General features: G+C 42.4%; 1 protein-coding gene across 2 annotated transcripts in view; it reads right to left on the bottom strand.

Moving 5' to 3' along the window:
* Positions 1 to 7,928: 7,928 nt before the first annotated feature.
* Positions 7,929 to 8,079, bottom strand: part of CAMKMT (calmodulin-lysine N-methyltransferase) — a 362,828-nt gene continuing 362,677 nt past the window's right edge. For both annotated transcript variants that reach the window (XM_058551324.1, XM_058551323.1), the window contains one exon: positions 7,929 to 8,079. This exon is cut by the window's right edge and continues 431 nt beyond it. The gene's annotated coding sequence lies outside the window, so the exon portion shown is untranslated.

The following is an 8,079-nucleotide window of genomic DNA, read 5'->3' on the forward strand; positions in this document are numbered from 1 at the left end:
TCATCCGCTCAGTCTAGTCTGTAGCTAGGTCTGCCGGGGGCTCTTTGGTCCTGGACGCCTTCACTCACATGGCTGGAATCATGGGGTGAATGGGCCACATGTCCCCACTGTCCAGCAGGATAGCCCAGGCTTTTTCACATGGTAGCTGGGTTCCAAAAGCATCAAGAGAGAGCAAACTCCAATGTGCAAGTGATTTTCAGACCTCTGCTTGTACTCACATTTACTAATGTCCCATTGTCCACAGTAAGCCAAGTCAAGTTCAGAAATAGACTCCATTTCTTGATGGGAGGAGCTGCAAAATATTGTTGCCATTTTCTTTTTTTTCAATCTACACAAGGGCAGAGCCAGATAAACCCCTTCAGTATCATATCCATATCGAGAACATTATAACCATCCCAAGTTCATCTAGTCTGGGGGGGGGGGGGCGGAAGGAGGCTGAAGGGAGAGGCTAGAAGTACCACCTGGCTGTGAGGTGAGGGGAAAACACTAACAGCCAGGAGGAATGCAAGCTGGAGACCCTGAGACCTCTGTCACCCAGCCCAAGTCCTCAGGCCTAGTCTTATAGGGCCTCAAGTGGGCTGACCAGGAATACCCAGAAGAAAGGAAAGACCTTGGACACTCAGGAGCTGTGAACTGCTTCATTCTCCTCTCCTGGCATCATGAGATGCTGCTTATATAAGTGGTTTGGCCAAAAAAAAAAAAAAGAAAAGAGAGAGAGACAAAGTGCCTTCCACTCAAAACATAGGCCAGTCAGGGCTGTAGCCTCTGCTCCTAAAAGTAAAGCCTGTGAAGGAAAATGAAGGCTAATGCACCTGGAGGTGAAACCATAGGTCAGGTGGGCAAACCTTTTACATGTACTGTCTTCTGTGCTGGGGACAGCATGGTAACATTCCCCCAAGCTCAAGGAGAGCTCAGGCCGTCAGAAGGCAGATTGCAAATCAAGACAATGATGGGCTGAGCTCACTTTCTGACCCTGACAGAAACATGCCAAACTTCCAAATTGCTCACATTGGTGGGCTGCAAACAACCAAAAAATAGAATTTAATTTACAAAACGGTGTCCTTATTCTAGGTTGAGTGGGCGATTTTCACACAAGAAACCAGTATTTTCAGATCACCCTGCCAAATTGTCCCTTGGACCTGGCCTCGGAGGGTGAGGGGATGGCGCCCACGGGTAAGGCAGAGGGGCTTGCCCACGAGGTGAGGGAGGGACGCTGCTCTGAGGCTTTTTCTTGTAGCTCCAGACAAATTAAAAACCTCCTTACCAGCCATTCATTCTGAGGAGGCCTCTTCCTTCCTCCGCAGGGGGGCTGCAGTGTTGGAAGGAGATCGGATTCTGGGAGGCTGGGCCTCCCGGAGCTCTCAAGGAGGGGGAGCCCGCAAGAATGGAAAGAGAGAGGCCCTAACCCTGAAGAGATTGGCAGGCAGGGAGTGGGGGCAAAGTGCAGCCCAGGTCACTGGGAAAAAAAGAAATCTCAAAGTAAGGGAGTGGGGGAAAGTTCCACTTCCAGCCTAATTATGAAAGAAGCCTGGGTAGAGAGGGGCGGGAGAGCCCAAAGGAGGGAGAAAAGGGAAGTGAGACGTTGCAGAGAGCAGACAGATTCTCAGGGGGCACCGGCTATTGAAGGAGCACAGGCCGAGAAAGGTGACGCCTCTTCAAACAGGGGCCGGTTAATAACTGATTTGGGGAGACCTGGCAGCACATTTGCCTGGGACTCCAGAAGGAGGGCCAAATGCTCTATTAAGGGTGGGACGAATTGATTTCCCAAAGAAGAACAGCACCATTTCCTCCAAATGCCCTCTCCAGTCCTCCTTAATCTGCCCTGGAGGCAGCGGGTGACCTCTGCACAGGCCCCTGGAGGTGCCTTTGTTCTGGGGCATTCTGCAGCCCACCCCACCCCCACCCTTGCACCTGGGCAGCAGCCTCCAAATGCACTTGTCCACCCTTGGCTGGCTCGCGGGGAGGGATGGGCGGATGCCTCTGTATGTGAAAAGCCACGAGTCCCCCAACTCCTGTTTTCCCTTGGCTTGGCACATTCACTGATGCTTTTGCTGTTCACTCTGACAGCCACAGAAACCTACTCCCGGGGAAATATAGTTTAGCCTGCAACACTGTATCTGGTAAGACAAGTCTGTGACTGAGACTACCAAGCGGGAGACCCTCACTATTCACGGCGAGAGCCCCGCCCTGCAGAAAACCAGGTGTTCCCCGCTGAGTTCTAATCCAATCCCTCCGAGTTTTGCTAATTTAATTGTGTAATGGTCCACACCTGAGACATTCCCTTAACTCTCTTTAGGCCATTTCTTAGCTTAAAAGAAAGACTAATGGGTATTAAAGACAGGGACTTAGACACTGAAAGCTTTTACCATCTCTAAAACATCTGAGTCAAGCAGAAGAAACCTGGGGGGGGCACCTCCAAGTTAGAAACAGCAACAAGAAGTAATTAAAGTTCTCGCTAAGTAAGTCTGAAATATGTATTTAGCCCTTATAAATTAAATACCCTGGGTGTTTAAAGAGCGATTTCCCCAAACATCTATTATTCACATTCGTAGGACAGACGGTAAGCCACTGTAAGATTTATAGAAACTAAAAGACTTCCTATGCTAAAGGTTAATGAAAGTGTAATTTGAATCATGAAATCTTTATGTGTAGGCTCAGTTTACACCGAGGGCTTATTAAGGATGCGTTTGGTACTGCGGGCTGCCGGTGACGTCACAGCGGGTATTTAAATGGGCGGGGCCAGGCTGCTCTGCCTGTGATTCTTTAAAAATATAAAGGCGTCCCTCTTTCCTTCTCTGTCTCTCCAGCTGAAACAACTTCACCGACTGTCTTGGTTCCGCCCCGAGGATTTCACTAAGAGAACACGTTAGAGGGAATCAGAAAGCAGAGAAAAGGTCACAAATAAGCACCTCGGGAAGAATGAAAGCTTTTCTCTATGCAGCAGTGGGAGAGTTGCTAGAAAAACTGGAAGGGTATTAATCAGAAGTGGCTATAAATCCTCTGGAGTTTTGCTCTTATAAAACTCCTCAGAGAAAGTCTTGAAGGAAATGCAGGTCAAAGCCCAAAAAAGCTCTTGATCAGAGATTGCTGGAGGAAAATCTTCCCAGACGCGGTTTAATAGGCAGCAATCACCCCAGGAGTGGGGAAGCCAAGTACGCTTGAAACATGGTTGCAATTCCTAATAGGTCTTGTCACACTTAAGGCACTGCAAGCTCCATCCAACGAACAGCTGAAGCTAGCTGGCGATTCATAAAGCCAACAGTTTAAAGTTTATTATGATGAAAGCACTTAATGACAGCCATCGCTAGGGGCCCATCATTTATAAAGCTGTGCTGAGTATTAGACATGTAGCATGACCACCAATTTTATGTCACAATTGCTACCATAAAATGACCTTTGGTGATTTTTGCTGCATGTGGTGGACAGCTCTTCCTTCACATTAGTGCTCTGTGGCTTTCTTTGCAGACTATTATGCTGTCTAAAGCTTATTTGGCACTGTCGTGAGCCTCAACCCTTGTTATTACCCCAAAGGCCTGTCTAAAAAAAAAAAAAAATCTCATGCTCTATTACGCCACTCCAATAATTTACAGTCCTTACCAGCCTTGGTTAGTGTAATATTTTAATGCAAATATGCTTTACCATTGCATTTTATTTGAAAAGAAAAAAAAGTTCCCATGTTTCTGGCTAGCACAATATCCATTTGATGGGAGTTCACTGAAATCAGCCTCTGATTTCCTGGTCAGGTCTCATTCCATGGGCACTCTTTTCCCTGGTCAGTTAAAACACTTCCAGAAAAAAAAAATGTTAATTAAACTTCCCTTAAGAAAGACAGTTTTTTTTTAAGATCCTATGTGTGATAAACCCACCTAAGGCAGAAACACCAATTCTTATTTTCCAACATTCAGTCCCAATGCAAATTTACATCTGAGTAACATTATTTAATTAGGATTCCATTTTCCAACCTGCTTTATATAGTTAGAAATTGTTTGAATACACGGCCACTTTACGGCTCCGATGTAAACCGTGGCTGAGAAAGTGGTCTGCGCCTGCTTTACCACCTTTAAATTGTGTATATAATTTTATAAATGATATAAAATCTGCTTCTAGTCCCTGGAAAAAAAAAAAGAAACACAAGCGTGGCACACTGCAATTTTGGAAGGATTTAAAATATGTGATTTCTGCTGGTACCTACTGTATTGGGTTTTATATAAAGCTTTTTTCAATAAGGTAAATTGTTACATGACAAACTCATCTTCCACCATTATCATCTGCTGTTTGTGTTTAACAACAGGAGTCCTGCTCTAACAAAACTGTTGTAATGGCTGTACAAATTACTCAGCTGAAAGCTTTTCACCAAACAAAACAGTATTAATCAGCAGTTCTTATGAAGGTGCTAATTAAAAACAATTTTCTTCCTCAGTTTGCAATACTAAAGCCATCTTCACTTGCATGGTTTCCAATATATAGCTACTGTATTTGCTCACACTTCAGGCCCTCTATTAACTATTGAATCTCCTATTAGCCACTTTATTACATTTCTGTTTACAAGCTTGTTGACATTTTAAAAGTCACAGTATGATCTGTTTTATCTATTAAAAAATGTATTAATTGAAAAGTCAGGGGGACAAAAAAGGCAAAATATAGACTCCAAATGCACAGACTTCCAGGGCAGAGGACACAGGGAGCATTTAGCCATAGCCTGGGCAGTAAGCTCTACAGGTAAAACGAAATCTGAGAATTAAAAAGTGGCATTTCAGGCTTAATGGTTTGTTAAACACCAACGGGCTCCTTCCTAATTTGGAAATAGCCCACTCAGGAAAACGTATTTGCCCTCTGTCTAAATTCAGTTTCTAAGGAGACCCAGTCTGACTTTCAAATCAATCTTTCCTCTATGGGATACACTCAGCACAATTATGACATTTCATACAGTCTGAGCTCAGGAGATTTTGATCTGGGGTGGGAAGTGTTCCTGGAATCTGGGAGCCGGAGCCTAGATCTAGGGTCTAAACAGCCTCATGTTCCCTGTAAGTGTGTGGGTATGTGTGTTGACATATACTGTGATTTCCTTCTCCGGTGGGCGTCCTGCTCCCTCCCCCAGAGTCCAATGAAAGGGTCCTGCAGACAATGCCACCGAATTGTTTGGCATAGATTGGAAATGAGTCAAATGCTGACTAAGCACAAAGACAAACTCCATGGAAGCTGGGTTGAGGGGAGGGGACAGTCTACTCCTATTTAAAAAAATGTCTCACCCTTTGGAGAGGGTATGTTCCACTTTGGTAGTGGGGAGAAGGGAAAAAACCCACCGCCACAACAACCTCCTGCCAATGGTATTAAAACCAGGTTCTTCAACTGTCAAAAGCAGTTAACTAGTTTAGGACAGACACCTGGCTGTTGAAATAGGGCTCCAGAGGGCCACTAATCCTTCCATTCACTCAGTTAACTGCTGGATCCCCCAAATTGATTCAACAGGTATGCAGTGGTAAATTCAGCCCACACTGAAGCCAAAGGGAAAATCAGCAAGGGGCGGGCAGCTCTTCTCTGAAAACACCCGAGGAACCAGCCAGAAAAGCTTTTATGGCCCCGACAAGTTTTCTGCTGAATACTGAGCACCTAAATTACCCTTCCCTAATGGAAGTTACGTTTTCATGCTCAGTCAAAAAGCCAACAAAATACACAATTTATACAAAATAGCATCAACCTCTTAGCCAGTCTTTTCTAGCACTTTTATCCCAATTCACAGCATATGTCTTGCTATAAAATAAAATATATTTCTTATAACCAACTTGTATGTGGCTGTTCATATCACCACATTAGAACTGACCACAGGCAATATTAGAAACATTCTTACATCCAACCAAATCTACTTAGTATGACAAAGGAAAAGCAGGAGTTTTATCAGAAGATACAGGTACATGGGGAAGAGTAATATCATAATAATTCTTATGATTTCCTAAGCAGACAGGCCTCCTTTTGAAACAAACACATGCATAATTACATAGGCAAGTATGAAATGGGGCATTTCAATTGCAATTATAGAACCTAATACTAATGCATAGAAATAATTGTAAATTATGAAGTTCAAAAGAAATATAAATGGATAAACTTTATAAATCAGCTATATTTTTCCCTTCTCAATATTTGCATTTTATTAAAATTTGAGAAAATAAAAACATTTTAAAATTATTCAATAATATACAACATTAGTGTCTCACAAGCTTCCAAAGAGCCCAGATGAGAGATATTTCCATGTGAGGATCCCAGAAAGAGCAGATCTATGACATCTTTAACATTTTACAGAAGATTCTCTAGGTTTCAATCACACAATAAGCGTATTTCTTTACTAGGCATCTCTTGGCAGGAACAGCTCAATTCTTACACCCTGTCTCAAGCTTAGGTAATGGTACACACCGCTCCCACATATTTAAAAAAGAAAATACATTACTAGTTTACTTGTTAAAATACAATTTCTCCCAGAGAAATAAACACTGGATTTCTACCCACAACACACGAATGCAAATTGAATTCTTGCCAATTTATGTATTTTCATGAGAAAAAAATGGAAATATTCTCATGGTTCTGCTGTTCTATATTGTAAAAGGAAAAAAAAGAATAGACCATCTTAGGTGCTGCTGCAGGGATGGGTTTTCTTTGTGCGGCAGATTTAGTTGCAGGTTTTACAGAAGAAATAATTTCTGCTGTATTTTCACCAGTACAAATGGAACTACCTGTGTTGCCTTTTAAAACATTCCAAATTCTAATTTTTAAACAAGAAAATATGAAGCTGGTGTGCAACCTATACAGTCGCCAAAGGAGAGCTGCCACTAGCTGAACTACTCAGCTAAATGGCTGGTTTGCATTGCCCTGGTCTTTATCTAGCACTGAGAATAGACTGCTGTTTTATCCAAAGAGGAATAAATTGCTGTTATTGTGATGTTAGTCCATCACTTGGCATTGCAATTCAAGTTTTTGTGAGAAAGAAATGTATGATCTAACTGCGACTTGACCTATGCCTTCCGAGATCCATCTAGGTGCTCTAATGGAGCAGAAAAAGTGGTGAATACAAGGACATGCAAACTGATGGTGAAAAATTTGTTTGATGATAGAAGTGAGCAGAGAGACATTTGAGAGTTGCTGTTTTTATGACAGCTAAGTTTGTTTAACACGCAAAAGGATTCTCCCCCAGTCTCCCACCTATCACTTTAATTGCATCATGCTAAATATACGCATTGCCTCTACTAAAGATATGAAGATGTATAGCTAACCTACTAATGACATTACTGCTAAAGTGGGCACAGATGATTCCTTACAGATAAACCTCTGAATTTTCACAAAAGGCATTAGAGCATCTCGTGGATGCACTAGGCAAGGATATGCTTGGGTTCCCTGCAGAAAAGTCATTCTCTCTTAATCCTAGGTAGCACCTATTAAATGTTTGCTCTACACTTGAATCACAGCATATAACAATATACACTTACTTTAAATAAGATAATTGTGTGATTGAGTTTTTAAAAACTCCCCCTGGTTGCAATCTAGTTTATCAACCATTTATTCAAAATTTCTCTGCAAAGGACCTATTTTGCAAGAGGCCTGAAGAACAGCAGCAGTTAGATTTGAGCGCTGATAAAGACGCACTTTTCATTCATAGTCAGAGCCTAAATGTGCTCTTCTTGTACCTAAACAGATAATAAGCACTCAGCACACTCCTCCTCCTTGACACAACACATTGAGACTAATCGCACATAATTGGAGAGGAGGAGCAGAGGGCTGGCCACGCTATTGTGTCCAGAGGACAAACGGTCAGTTTATGAGGCCTTGGGCTGATGTAGTCATTTCTTATACATCTATAGGGAAAAAAAAATCCTGTTTAAAAAGAAAGAGAATGAGCGAGAGAGACAGAAAAAGAGGTGGCAGATGTAATACAATTAATGTGAGGGAGATCCAAAAGATTTGCTTTATTTATTTGTTTTAACCAGGAAAGAATCATGATGTTTGCTGTATTTGCAGATTAAAAACTACCACCACCAAGATAGAACAAAGACCAAGATATTTTTTAAAAGGGGGGTGGGAATCACCAAAAGA

The sequence above is a fragment of the Diceros bicornis genome, chromosome 12 (genome assembly GCF_020826845.1).
Source record: "Diceros bicornis minor isolate mBicDic1 chromosome 12, mDicBic1.mat.cur, whole genome shotgun sequence".
NCBI classification, from domain to species: Eukaryota; Metazoa; Chordata; class Mammalia; order Perissodactyla; family Rhinocerotidae; genus Diceros; species Diceros bicornis.